The sequence below is a fragment of the Lutjanus erythropterus genome, chromosome 2 (genome assembly GCF_056507025.1).
Source record: "Lutjanus erythropterus isolate fLutEry1 chromosome 2, fLutEry1.hap2, whole genome shotgun sequence".
In the NCBI taxonomy this organism is placed as follows: Eukaryota; Metazoa; Chordata; class Actinopteri; order Lutjaniformes; family Lutjanidae; genus Lutjanus; species Lutjanus erythropterus.
This window is the reverse complement of record NC_139318.1, coordinates 44165370-44179876: the sequence shown is the minus strand read 5'-3', so window position 1 is coordinate 44179876 and position 14507 is coordinate 44165370. Positions and strand designations below refer to the sequence as shown.

The window sequence follows — 14507 nt, the reverse complement described above, 5'->3', positions numbered from 1 at the left end:
TGTTAGTTGGCTAAAAAGTTCTCAGGACTGGGAATCGTGTTTGAACTAAAGCTTTAGTTTGGTGGCGAAGGGGAAATTTCAGTCAGACTTCATCTGCATTGTTTGCACGGTCCGTCTCTTAAAGCGTCTCACCCCAAAAGGTCAATGTAATTCACTGTTATCTTCTCCACCAAGTGGCCATTTCCTGCTTATTAACCAATTCTAATGAGGTGCTATTATAGCTGTCCGTTCATACATGCACAAGCACGTACAGGCACACACACTCACACACCAGCGTACCTGCACAAACACATGCACTGCGTTGCCCCGAGCTCACCTACAAATCCCTGCAGAGAATTTCTAAAAACCCCTTCTTCTCCAGCTGTCTTCAAAGCGTCTGAAAATTTCTCCAAATCTGCAGCAGAGTCCTAACTGAGCGGAACAGCCATCACATGCCAACACTTCTTCTTAAAGTAGCCTCCCGGAGGCTGTTTGACCCAGCCAGAAATGACTCCTTTACGCTGAGAAATTGACACAATTAGAAAGACGGCGGCCATCACTGTGGGTTCGCTGCTTTTCCACTCACACCGCTGTGTTTAATTTGTTTTGGTAGAAGAAGAGCACACACACCTCCTGACATGCCTGTGTTTAAACATACGCACCAACACTGATCCGTGACAAAAATATGTAATCCGAATCATATACACAAACACACACGTCTCACGTAAAGTCCTGCACAAATGCAAAACTCACACTCTGCACATTAGACATGAAAACACAAAGAATGACCAGAGTCAGATGTTTGGATAACACTTGAGCTGCAACGAATACTTGATCAATTGATGAGTCGATTAAAAGAAAAGTTGCAGCCTCCTAAATGTGAGGATTTGCTGCTTTTGAGATAGTTCTTGCACTAGATAGCATGGCAATAACACACAGACACACAGACACACACAACAAACCTTTATTTATTTGTAAAATTTGAATTTGAAGCAAGATTGATCAATATATGAAGCTGTTTTTGGCTGATATTATTGGATATTCCAGATTTCCTTACTAAAAATGTTTAATTTATGTGTTTACATCATTTAACAATGAATGTTAGCTGATATATCATTATCAGATTTATTTTTTAAAATTTGTTTTATTGCTTTCAAATAACAATATCAGCATCAGTGTCAAGAGTCCAGCATCATTTGGAAAACAACAAGGTTACAAAGTGCATTACAGCAGTATTCAACAAACAAAACACTTCAATATATGAGGCAGAGACACAAAAATATGATGTAATATGTCATAAATGAATAACAATAAACTAAAGGCCTGAAATAAATTAATTTAAAACATTTTTTTTTTAAAGGATCTCATAGAAAAACAAAGCACACACGCACAGTTAACATTTATATCACAGAATAACAGTTGCACACACACACACATGTACAGACACACTCACATTTACACATACACACAACTATAGCCCAAGGATGTTTACTGTTAGATGAGAGAGGGATTTAAAGTTGTGCAAGACTCCTGCAGTCCTGCAGAGTTTGTGTGTGCGTCTGAGTGTGTGTGTGTGTGGGTTTGTGTGTGTGTGTGTGTGTGTGTGTGTGTGTGTGTGTGTGTGTGTGTGTGTGTGTGTGTGTGTGTGTGTGTGTGCTCTCTCTCTCTCTCTCTTCACCTCTCTGTATCCCTCCATCTCTCCCTCCCGCGCCGGGTCCTCCTCTAAATCCTGTGATACGCAGATGAAAGTTTGTTTGGGCTTCGCCTGCAGCCTCCTCTGGAGCAACCGCTGTCATCCCGAAGTGACTGACTGCCTGTCTGACTGCGGCTCCGGCTGGGGATGGCTCCAGGATGTTTGAGCTATCTGGCTGCCAAGCGACCGGCTGAGGCCATTCTCGCCTTTAATACGGGAGTTCTGTCGATCCCTCGACAAGTGAAACAAATGTCGTTCTGCTTGTTTGATTGGACGCCTTGAGGTTGCCCCTGTCGACTCGCCAGACTTCTGCTCAAATAAATGCAATTCCCTCTGTGTGTGTCACTTTCTAGGAAAAGGACAATACTGGTAAACTATAAATAGTTGTTGCGTATTCAATTCTTTCAGAAGTACATATTTATAGATATACACCTACATTTTGCAGCTTAGTAAGTCAGGATACTATCATTTAAATGATTAATTTATCATAAAGGCCCCTGGTTGACACACTCTAGGTTGCTTCCTCAGACTCATGTGAAAAAATGAATAATAATCATGTTATGTACAATACTTAAATAGGTTTTTCTTTTTTTAAATTTTTTTTGATTACATAATGATAGACGACTTATTGAGAGAGAAGCTCTTTAGAGATGTTTAATGATACTGATTTCTGACTTTATTAAACACAAGCAGTTGAGAACATCAGTAAGTTAAAATGATCTGATGCCAGTTCTTATGCATGTCATTAACCCTTTAGCCCTTGACTGAAACACAGCAATCGTAGCTCAGTCAAACCCAGAACACACAGATACTGGAATCAGAGCAACGGTCAGAACAAACCAAAACTCTCAAAATCAAACCTGATAATAATGATCATAAATCACATATCAGCATAGCGCTCTTGTTTAGGGTCATATATGACTTGGGTTCGGCCTGACGGTTCACTCTTTTTTGTTTTGTAATAATTATAAAGTTGAAATTAGCATTCTACTGGCAGAATATGGCAGAAATGGAATATAATTTTCCAGGTTCCAGTGCCAAGGTTGAGGTAGTAAGATTAATCATGAATGCACATTTGGTTTGCCTTAAGCCACATCTCAAGTTGGTTTTTAAAGGTCAGATAATTAGTGCACTTTCTTAACAAGGTTTACTGTTCAAGTAGTGGGTGGCTCTGACTGAGTGGACTGTTTGCCAAGACTTGGTATATCTGTGATGTGCAGCGCGGTCCCGCCTGTTGGTGTCCACTTTGTTGCGACGCCATGTTTTACAGTGGCCCAGAATGGACGAACCAAAGACTGGTTTTAGATAAGGCAGTTGAGTTTTTTTGCACCTTTTGTGGCCACCATATTGGTTCTCTCAGATGCTTGGAAGGGGAGTGTGATGCGAGGTGTTTGCAATCTGCAAGCTGACCACTAGATGCCACTAAATCCTACAAACTGGTCCTTTAATGGCCTAAAGCAGGAGTTTGCAACCTTTACTCTCAAAAGAGCTATTTTTGGACAAAAAACAAAAGGAAATCTCAAGTAGTAGCAACAACTAGTGAATTCTCTATGTTCCAGAGACTTTTGTTTTTTTTGTGGATGCAGCATCCATGGCTATAAGGAAGCCCAAAACTAGCAATGAGCAAAATAGAAACGAAAAAGCGGTGAGCCATGTAGTGTATGAGGCACGTTTTAGTTGACAATTTTTTTTTTTTTGTTGTATGCATAATTAAATTCAGGCCTACAAAATGATAAATTAAAATTAAAATGATAAGAACATATCCATTATTCGTTTTTATACTTTTTTTTTTTTGTCAAAGCCAAACTGCAGAGGGGCCAAACAGCCGCATCCAGCTTCAGAACCACAGGTTTCAGGCCCTTTAGATGCTTAACCAACAGACACTTGGTAGTCAGGAGGTAATAAAGGATGGCCTTCATTAAATGGTGTCCAATTATTAATTTTAATTAAACCTCTTAATTAAACAATAGTGACATACACTTTTATTCAACTAGTCAGTGGTAATAAACAAATTTCGGTGCTTTTTGTAGGGGTAATGTAATGGGAAATGTCAGTGAAAGCACAAAGATTCACAAAATTGCATCCTCTACATTTTCGAAACCCTGAATGATGAACTTCAGTAATGAATTTCTCTAAATGGGAAACCCAGCATTTGGGAAATGAACCCCTCAAGTGCTCATGACACCTAATATATCAAATGAGCAACAATTAAAAAAGCATTTTTTTTTTTTTTTTGCTCAAGAGTTCACCAAAAGTGCTCCCACTTTGCTTCGCCTCACTCCCCCCCATCTCATCTGGTGTCTCTCAGTAATAACGTCTCCTCTCAAAGCCATCAAGAGAAGCTCTCAGCTCATCTCCCCCCCTAAAAAAAAAAAAACAACGTATCCACCACGCATCGCTCATTATCGACACATCAAACAGCCTGCAATTAACGTCGCCAGGGGCACAAAGTAGTCCATGATTCTTGCCGCGGTCTGCACCCGACGGGGTAACCTTAGTGCTTAATGAACTGCCGCCGTGACATTCATTAAAGAAGGATTATGTCGTGCTCATTGCCACTTACAATATGCAAGGAATTTGTCATTTAAACGAGTCCATTAACGGGATGAATGTGCGATAGGTGGAGGTGTGGAGAAGGGGAGGGAGAAGGCCTTTTGCACGTTTCCGTCTGTCACTTCCTCTTCTGTTACCTGCTTCTCTGCATTGTCTCTCCTTCTGCCACCTCCTTCATCCTTCGTCTCCTTCACTCATTTTTCTGCCGTTATCTTCCCTCCCTTCTCCCTCCTCGCCGGTTTCTTTTCACTCCTTTGTTCTCCATGCTCTTTCCATCTCTTCATCTTTTCCATTTCCTTTCTTTGCCCACCTCCTCCTCCTCCCCATCACCTGCCCACTTCTCTCTGTCAAAGTGCAGTCAGATAGCCAGGAATAGGCCACTCTAAGCCCCAATCACACAGGCGGTTTTGAGGCTCCGTCGCCTGTAAATTGGAGTGGAGTAGAGGAAAGTTGAATTTGGGGTTGATGGAAAGAAATGATTATGGGAGAAACTTTTCCAGGCCATACCTCCTTTTCTGTCTTGCACTTTCCTCCCTCCATCACCTTCATCTCCCTCTCTTTCTTGTTCCCCTGGCTGCTTTTTTCCTCATTTCGTTATTTATTCTTGAACTGTTTCATTTGTTCTCTCTTCACCCTCCGCTCAGTCTCTGGCTTTATAATCTCTCTGTGATTTTTCATTTCTCTGTCTCTTGGCTGAATTGCTTAAGTACTCAAGGGCAAGTACAGTTCATCATCTGATTCCAGACACACACACACACACACACACACACACACACACACACACACACACACACACACACACACACACACACTATTATACAATGATACTGCTTTAATTTCATATCTCTGCATATCTCTTTCAGTCACACACGCATATTATTGCCAGTATTCTGTGAGCCTGTGGAATGATAGGGATGAAAAGAGTTGTTGCCTCCACATCCGACCTCTCGCTTATTGCTTTCTGACCCTGATGGGGCTCTACAATCGCATGGTGCGCACACAAACACGCACCCACATTCACACACACACACAAATACATGCACAAGTGCATTCACAAACATCAACACACAGATCTTAGATGAAAAAAGCAAGTATAGATTATTATGTGTGTATCTGGTGGAATCTAGGGGAGGCAAAGGGGTTTATCTCCCTTTAGGATGCCCTTCTAGTAGAAAAAATGTGGTAACATGCCCTCTAAAGTGCCCTTCTAGAGGGCAAAACAGGACAAAATGTCCCTCTGGGTGCTTTAGTTGACAAAATGGGGTGCATTTCGAGTTGTAGTAGTTGTTGTACAATAAAACAATTTTAATCTAAACCAGGAATTGGAACTTTTTTTTACCTGCGTTGGTGCCCCACCACATACAGCTGGTGCCTGTATTTTTCTCCACCCTTGCCCCTGAAACAGCCTGAGTCTGCCACTGATGTGCACTCATATTACACTGCATATAAAGTTACACAACCTCAAGATGCACACATCACAGTAACAAATACATGTACACACAGATGGCCATCAGCCCGGTCTCCAGAGGAATTCTGCTCATGCTGATGAGTCTGCAGCCGTGATTTACATCCAACACAAGCATTTAGTGCTGTTGCAGGCAGCAGTGTTCCTTTTTATGTTGTGTGAAATAGAAACTTGCAGGCTTGGTGGGAGGATTCATGCTTAACTTTGGTGTAGGCGACAGGAGTCCCATCCACACCCGTTTCCAGAAAAAAAATGACTAAGGGTGCATCTTAAATTAGTTGGGGTGCACTCGTGCTGGCTTACGTGAGCGATGAAAATCATAAAAGCAGGTCGTGTTTTATCCTTGAAACACGATGCAGTGCAAACACTGCAGAGGTGGGTGAGATACATTAGGGTTATTGCTAAAATAGCATCTGATGTGATCATCACCAAATCAATTCCATTATTTTTTGTATTTCTAGTGTTAACATACCAAGCTGATGGAAAATCAGACTCCACCTGTCTCTGGCTGCATATTTATAGTGTGATCATGTTGTGATGCTCTGAATCATCCAGACATTTTCTGAGCTGCTGTTATAATGTTTTACCTGTGATTGGCACAGCTGGTTTAGAGCTATGAGACTAGTGATGTGACTGGTTAGTAGTCACTACACCCACTGATCTATATTCACTTTCACCCCACCCTTTTGTGTGTTGCGCTGCCGCACATAAACAATCCAGAATAGACGGTGCACATGGAGATGCACAGTCCATGCATCCTAAATAAACTCCCAAACCTTCCACCTTGCGGTTGCCATCGACTATTCAAAATTCAACTGAGGGTGTGATGCATATTTTTGCGCCCTTGTAGAACTGGGCCTTGTCACTTCTCGTACCAAGGCTGTTCTTTTTTCATCTGATTTGAGATTCGCCTTATATAGCAAACTGTTAGCAGTATCTACTGATATTTAGACCTAATTATTTTTGCTTTTTTCTTTAAAAATATCAGGGACGTTGTCAATACTTATTACATAAAACATTCTCTGAGCTCTCTTTTGCTGTGAACTGACCTCTGACAGAAGAAAACTTTGAGTGTGCAGTGGCATAAAATCTCAGATAAAAATTCAATTTTAGTATCGTGTTCATATAGTTTGGTTAAAATCAGTAAAACTGAATATCATTAACGTGTGTGTGTGTTTAAAGTTAAAAAGTACAAATAAGAATTTTCAATTAAGAGCCACAAGTCATCTAACGATGAACTTAACAATATTCATCAGTGACTTTTATGTTGTAGCTTATGTTTAACCATCTGCCTCTCTGCAATAGATGTCACTTTAACAAATGTTCAGCAACTTCTTCCTTTGAGTACATATTCATTTCCTTTTTTTCTGTCACTGAGTGTGGTAGTTCAACCTTTAAGCAGTTCATGAAAGACTTTTAGACTAGAGAAACTTGATAAGTCATTGTAGGGAAGATATGATTAATGCTCTAAAAGAAATAAGTATTTGTTCTAATTTGCCTTCTGGAGTGACTGTGCAGAATTGAGCAGTTTTTCCGCAGACACACAAACAGGCGTATAGGCGGCTTCGTGATAGGTCACTGAGAAACACACCCACTCACTGGCCATTGTGGACCAACAGCCAAATACAACAGACACGTGTGCGAGCGCGCACAGGCAGAATCACCAAACGTCCAGCACATGCAGTACTCACACAGCCTTCGAGGAGATTAAGCGTTTGCTCACAGCAACAAGTACACACATACACATTCCTGCAATATAGCCAAGGCTTGTGCACACACACACACACACACACACACACACACACACACACACACACACACACACACATACACACATACAGCCCACTGTATGGCATTCGTGACTGGATGTCAGACACTTAAGTAACTTGAAGAATGTGTTGGTGGATTCTGGAGGAGTTTCTGTTGACTTCAGAAAACAGAAGTGTTAGATAATTTTTATGTGACTCAACCGGAGATAAATTTTTAAATGATGCGTTACTGATCCACATATTAGTGGTAATATCTGTTGTTCATTTGCAAATTACAGCAGGCACTGATGTGAGCAAACATGGCTTGTTCTGTAGTTACACACTGTGAGAAACTTGGTTAATGGGTCGCTCTGTTCTGACAGCTTGTGGGCAGTGCAGGATTCTCAGATCTATTGTTTTCTTACTGTACCACACACACTTTTGAAAAGGCAAATCATATCCTGATAAGTGTATACAGTGTGAGTGCTAGCTTGAAAACAAACAAAACTTGAAATTAACACAAAAAAAATGTGAAATTGACACTTCAACCCTAACAATGAGTCCAACAGTCTCAGTTTGAAAAAGTTTATTTCTTAAAAGTTTATTATGAACTCATCGACAGTTGTAATTAAATTGAATCAGCATATTCTAACATATGCTCATTAAGTAGGCAAAACATAAAGGTATTTTTCAGTGTGGCATTGTGATACAAACACAGTGCAGTCCTCTGGGATCACCATCATGGCTGTCTGCAGAGGGATCCACATTTGGGTCAACTTGGCTTTTTCTCTCAGCTACCACTGTAATGTCAGATCATAGTGGGGTCAAGGCAAACGTACTTTATAACCAGATTTACTGCTTGTGGGGCACACATATGACAAACCTCTAACATGAAATTGCTTTTTATATGTCGTAATCTCTTGCAGTATAAGGAGAGTTTGATCCAGCCCTTGTTTGTTTCTCTGAGTCAGTGCAAAGCTTGAACGACCCATAGAGAGTCACAATGCCAAATTCTCATTTAACATACAGTGCATCATGTACACACATTCTTTCCGACCTTTTCTTATTCAGGCATAGTTCACTGAGAAGAAACCTCTGTTTGCTGATCACATTTAGGCGGTTACATGCATTCACACCTGAAAGCTGCCCAGTACAACCACAGTCTGATCTGCCGCTCTACCGGAGTGGTTGAGGTTAAGGGCCTTGCACAAGGGCAGTTCAATGGTGGTAATGAGGGAGGGGCAAGTGCTGCCTTTCACTTTATCCACCCAGATTTATCTGCCCATCTGAGGGATTGAACCTGACTCCAACCCTCCGTTCACAAGCTCGTTTTCTAACCTTTAGGCCACCACTAATTATACATGTCAGTACATCAGGGCAGCCATGGTGCATGACAACAACCCGTCATTCCTCTACATGACTGATCTCAGTGGTTGTTCTGTATGCATTTAGGCTCTCTGACATGCAGCACCTTGCAGCCATAGTCAGCAGGCCAGAAGTCAATTGGAACAAAAAGACTTTAGATGCTAACTCTGACCCTTTGTGCAGATATTTGTGGCTTAAATGCACTGCAAACTACAAGTCAATGCATTGGTCATCATTGACCCTCAGTTTAAATAGGATACCCACAACGTTCACATTTTTGCCTGGGAAATAGAGCCATTCCCTCTTTTCCCCTCTTTGTATTGCATTACAGGAATGTGGCTAAGCAACTTAGGATCATGTTCTTCGAGAATATGTGCTGTTATAAAAATTAAAGTAAAATTCAGTGGACACTGAATGCTTTGTGGCACATTTTAGCCACAAATGTCCTCACTTATCTGTTAACAGTATCATGGTGCTTTGCTGTTGAGTGTCAGGTAGCTTGCTGAGATGCGCCAGTTTCAAGAGACTGACCCACCAATCGATTTAGCAGTTAATGACTGGTCAAAACACAAAAAAATCCCCTAGAATTTGGCCCCAAAGAAACAAGACAGATCACAGAACTGTTCCCTCGTTAGCAAAATAAAGCAAGTAAAAAAGCGTTACTGCACACAGACATGATGTTAAACACAGCAGTTAGACATCAGTGGAGCAGTTAGCCATGTAATTTAAAAAGAAACCATTTAGAGCTATTTTGAAAGAAAAGGGAACCCACTGTACTTATTTGCTCTCCTTGGATTTCACAGCAACCCCCCCGATCAACCCAAAGCTTTTAGGATATTACTGTTCTCCAAGGTTACATCATACTTTCAGGTCTGCTGGTTCACAAGTAGCTCAAAATATATTTCTGCTATCCTTAGTGGGAAAATACAGGTCATATTTAAAAGGAAAAGACTTGATAATAATTAAAAAAAAAGAATTTCTGCAATTCTCTTGATCTGCAAGGTCTCACACAATATTTGTGAACATGAGCAACTTTCTCTCAAATCAAGAGGCCACAGAACTGCCACTTTGATTTCTGTATTTAGTTATTTAAAAGCCTCTCCACCGACAAAGAGAAAATATTATTTAAATATTTATTTTCTTTTAATAGTCACAGGTTGGAAATTGAAAGTAATTTTAATTAACTTTCAGAACATTTTGAACCTGCTTCGGCAAAGCTAATGTCATATTGATTATCCTTTATTATTCTTATTAAAGTGGCTTTTAATGGTGTCTTTTAATGATTAAAACACTAGAGGAAGCATTATTTGAATCTGGCAGTAATAAAGTACAAAGCAGGTGTTTCTTACCCAGGGCTGGGGAATTAACAACTTTTCATCACACTGAAGCAGTGTGCTTGGAAATTTTGGGGGGTAATCATTACATCCCCAGATGAGTTTAAATGAGATTGGGATTTGATTTTATTTACTTTATGACAGCTGTAAATTACTATCTGAACTACTCTACTGATAATTTCAGTATTGTAGTGAAGATCACGTAAACCCAGACTAAGTCATGACTAAGACCACAGTATATCATGACCAAGACAAGACCAAGACACCAGAGGAGGGCTGGGCTGACCATTTTTTGGTGTAAGATATGATAATAGTAACCTAATAGTTTAGAAATTAGCCAAGTTATTGGTTAAAAAAATTAAAGCAGACAATGCACAGGTATCCCCACAGTTCTGGTCTCTCTAACTAGTCTGGAAATAAAGTCCTGAGTCCTCTTTGTCTGAGACTGAGACAAGACATAGACCTTCAAAAAGTAGTGAGACCAGTCCCAAGACCAATACCAAGACCAATACCAATCTTGAGTACTATAACAAAAGTTTATGTCGTAATAAGCAATTATCAAAGCAGGAACTTAATAGAGCCACGTGCAGTCTTCATTTACAGAAGACAAAAAACATATAGATCTACACTGAATGCTCACTGAGCGGCTAAATTGCCTTGTGTGTTCCTGAATCATGCAGGCTGAACCTGCTTCCCTTTCCTAAATAAAATGGTCCAAAATCAGACTGACTATAACTAATGGCGGTCCTACTCAACCTGTAAAGTCGAACATCTCTGAGTTAATCACCAGGATGTTCTCTAATGGCTGGGAAAGTGTAAATACCAGCGGTGATGTCCATTTATCTAATACGCTCTGTGATTAATAACATATCCAGGCTGCTACCAAAAGCAAACAGTGCTTCCTTTTATTTACATCCTGCAAATGCTTTTTTTTTAATTTCCCAGTGGTTGATGGCCATCTGAAGACAAATACAACACGGCCATGTTACTTTCAATGACTTAGGTTGACAAGGACTGTCTGAACGTTCACCTAAAGATGAGAGCTGCACACAATCAGCTGTGGAGTAACGAAGGATAGACCAATTCAGGCAAAAGAAGCCTGCATTTTCTAGCTGTCTCTAAAGAAGCCTTTAAAATGTGACAAGTCCTCTGGGCCTGGTGCACTTCCAGTCTGTAAATATAGACCTTGAATGCAGCTCTGTAGTCTAGATCACCACATTCTCACTACCAACTTGTCAAACATGGCAGCTTGCTCAGTGCTCCTACACTTCAAACTGTGACGCTGTTGGTACCCTTGTGTCAGTTTTGCATGCGCAGGGCTCTATGGTCAAGTTAGCCAAAATAAATATGCAACATCCGGGTAGACTTTCAAAATAAAGCTTGCTGAGAAACATTTAGCATTTTATGTGTTTTGGTCATGTAGGAAAGGGAAAAGTCAGTTAACCTCCTGGGTCATGTGATCTTTGTCATCATAGTCAGGTGACCATCATCATGTCTAGAATGGAACCCTATATTTCTGAAACTCTCACACATACACACTTAATGCACTCACAGAACGAAAATATTTAAAATATTTGAGTTTGAAGCATGTCAACAGTCATACGAGGAAACACCATGAGTAATTTTAACATCTTTGACTGAAGTAGTACTTCATGTATTTATTGTAAACACTTAAAATCTTCTTAGACTATAAATTAAGACAAACATAAGCATCTGGATACAAAACAAAATAAAGAAAACACCTCACCATTGTAGACATTTGCAGTAAGACATTGTAGGCTACTTGGCTATTTTACAAGGTTCACTTATATATCATTTTGCAACACTGTGTCATATAATAAGAGGCAGGTTATAGCTCCTTTATATCTTGCTTGTAAAGCAAAAATGATATAAATGGACCGATAAATGTGATGCGCGATGAAGAAACAGCACGTGCACATCTTGCAAGAGTTTTGCAAGTCTTGCAAAGTTAGGGTTCCCTTCTAGACATGACCAGTGACCTTCATCATCGTGGCAATAATAATGAGCATGTGGTTAAAACTGTGAAACAGTCTCAGTTTGATCAGGTTTAGTCAACAAAACTACTTAGTTAAGTACTTAAATAAGTGTGTTACTTATGTAAGTCATGTTGCATAAGTTATTACTCAAGTCAGTCTTCCCCAACCTTCTCTATACACAGACTTTCTTGCTCCTTATATGTCAAAAGTCTGGTGCGTCTCATACAGTACAGCTGCAGAAGCTGATTTAGACAGCACATTAAAACACTGCAGTAGAGGGGCGCCTTCAGAAATGACATTAGAGGGTACCTACAGCGTCATACAAGCACAGGGCCACTGACTAATCTGCTGTATTTGATGCGTTGGCAGTGAGAACAGGCTCTCTAGGTGATGTCCTAGCTGGTCTCTAGAGATGAAACAGCCTGCAGAAACAGGGCACCAAGTTCATTAAGTTGCACTGTAGCATTTGACATCATCTCATTCTGCTGAAAGCTGCGTCGCTTTTTGTCTGCAGTGAACAACAGAATGACACTCACATTCAAATGAGGCACACTAATTATCACTTCCAGTGTGTTCAAGTTCATAGAACATTTCTCACTTCTGGAGGTAGTTTGTAGGAGATACATGCATGATGCGAGACAGTTAAAATCAGCTTTATGATGGTGCTTCTGCAAGCTCTGCTGAATCTACCAGTCGATGTCAGACTGTAATGGCTTGCTGTCATTTCTTCCATCTGGTGTCTCGGAGGACTTAGAGCCTAAGGTTCAGGTAGAACTCGAAATAGTCAATGCGAAACGGCCAACAGATGGGAGTTGTGACACGTGAACAGCGAAAGGATTAAAAAAAAAAAAAATTATAAGGACTCAACCACACTCGGGGGACCCCTCATCAGCAGTCACCCGATTACATTTACCATTATATATAACCACTGTAGAGGCCACACATGCTACCGAAGCACTGAATGTCAACCTCTCCTCACTGAATCATGTCGCCTGTTCTATCTCTGCTCTAATTTCTCTGGAGAAAGAACAATTCTAACTCTAAACCCTTCCAACAATCAATTATGGGGTCTCGAATGTTAGTCATCTTGCAAATGAAACATCTGTTACTGTCTAAATTTACTGGATGTGGGACTAGGCAATCGTATGTTAATGCAAATGAACTAAGTCAGTACTCTCAGCGTGGTTTGACTGAATAACTGATATTGTTGCTTGGTACAAATTATTTAGAAATTTTATCTTTTTAGACGCTGTAGTTGATCTGGTGCCAGCACAGTGTTTTAATATAATATCTGAATTTGATTATGAGATACAGATAGATAATGATAGTGTGAAGAGGGCGTGAGGGATGTTTGAATGGGGATATTCAAAATGAAAATTATTTTTTAAAGCTTTTTATCATTTTAATCTGGTTTTTAAAGGCAAGAGATAAAAATGCTTAAAGTACAAGGATGACAAAGAATGTCCTTCAACGCAGTCTTAAATTAAAACGCTCATAAAACTAACAAAACAAAGAAAATACAAACAAAACCAGGTGCACAGGAGGCCATGTTCGATTTTTAAATAATAACTTTGACTTTGACATTTTTTTTTTTACTTTTCATTTCAAGAATAGAGTCAAAATGATGAGAATAAGTTTTTTATTCTGGAAATAGTGTTCCTAATATTATCTGCATTTCAATTTTATTCTCAACAGGTCGACTCTATTCTCAAAATGAAAAAAAGACAAGAAAAAAGAAAAAATAATCTTCCTCCTCTGATATATTTTATTCTTATGCTTGGGACTAATACTGAAAGATCCACTTTTTCTGAGACGTGTCAACTTTATTCTCAAAATTTCAACTTTATTATTGAAATGCAAAATAAATAATTCAAAATCCTCTTCTCATTTTTTAATCTTATGTCTTGCCCTTACACCCTTGCATATATTGCTGGTTGATTTTAACCCAGTAGGTCTTTATTTTTCACTTCCAGAATCAAAATGATGACAAAAGTAACAAAGAAATTCCTAAAAAGTGTTGAACAAAAGGCTAACCTTACCAGTTTCCTAATAGTGACGATATGGCTGCTAACACTGTGAGGAGGTTACAGTCTAGAAAAAAAATATATGGTTAAATGAAAAACTGTTGTTCTTCTGGGTGCTGCAATGCATGAAAACATGATGCTCATCTTCATGTGGTTATTTGTCTCTTCTATGTTTCAGTCACTGCATGTTATAAAGAAATATAATTCTCTTCTGCTTGCTGTTCTCGCCATAAATCATCTCCCTGACAGAATTTTTGTTTTTGTGATGTGTTTGTTTGTAAATGCGTGATTGTGTTTTGGTGCTGCATGTTGGTACGTGTGTTCATATGTGTAAATATGCATGTTTGTT

At 39.7% G+C, this 14507-nt stretch overlaps 1 protein-coding gene across 1 annotated transcript in view; it reads left to right on the top strand.

Annotated features, from left to right (window-relative positions):
• ptprt (protein tyrosine phosphatase receptor type T) overlaps nucleotides 1-14507 on the top strand; it is a 485707-nt gene that overhangs the window by 348752 nt on the left and 122448 nt on the right. The gene's annotated exons all lie outside the window — the stretch shown is intronic.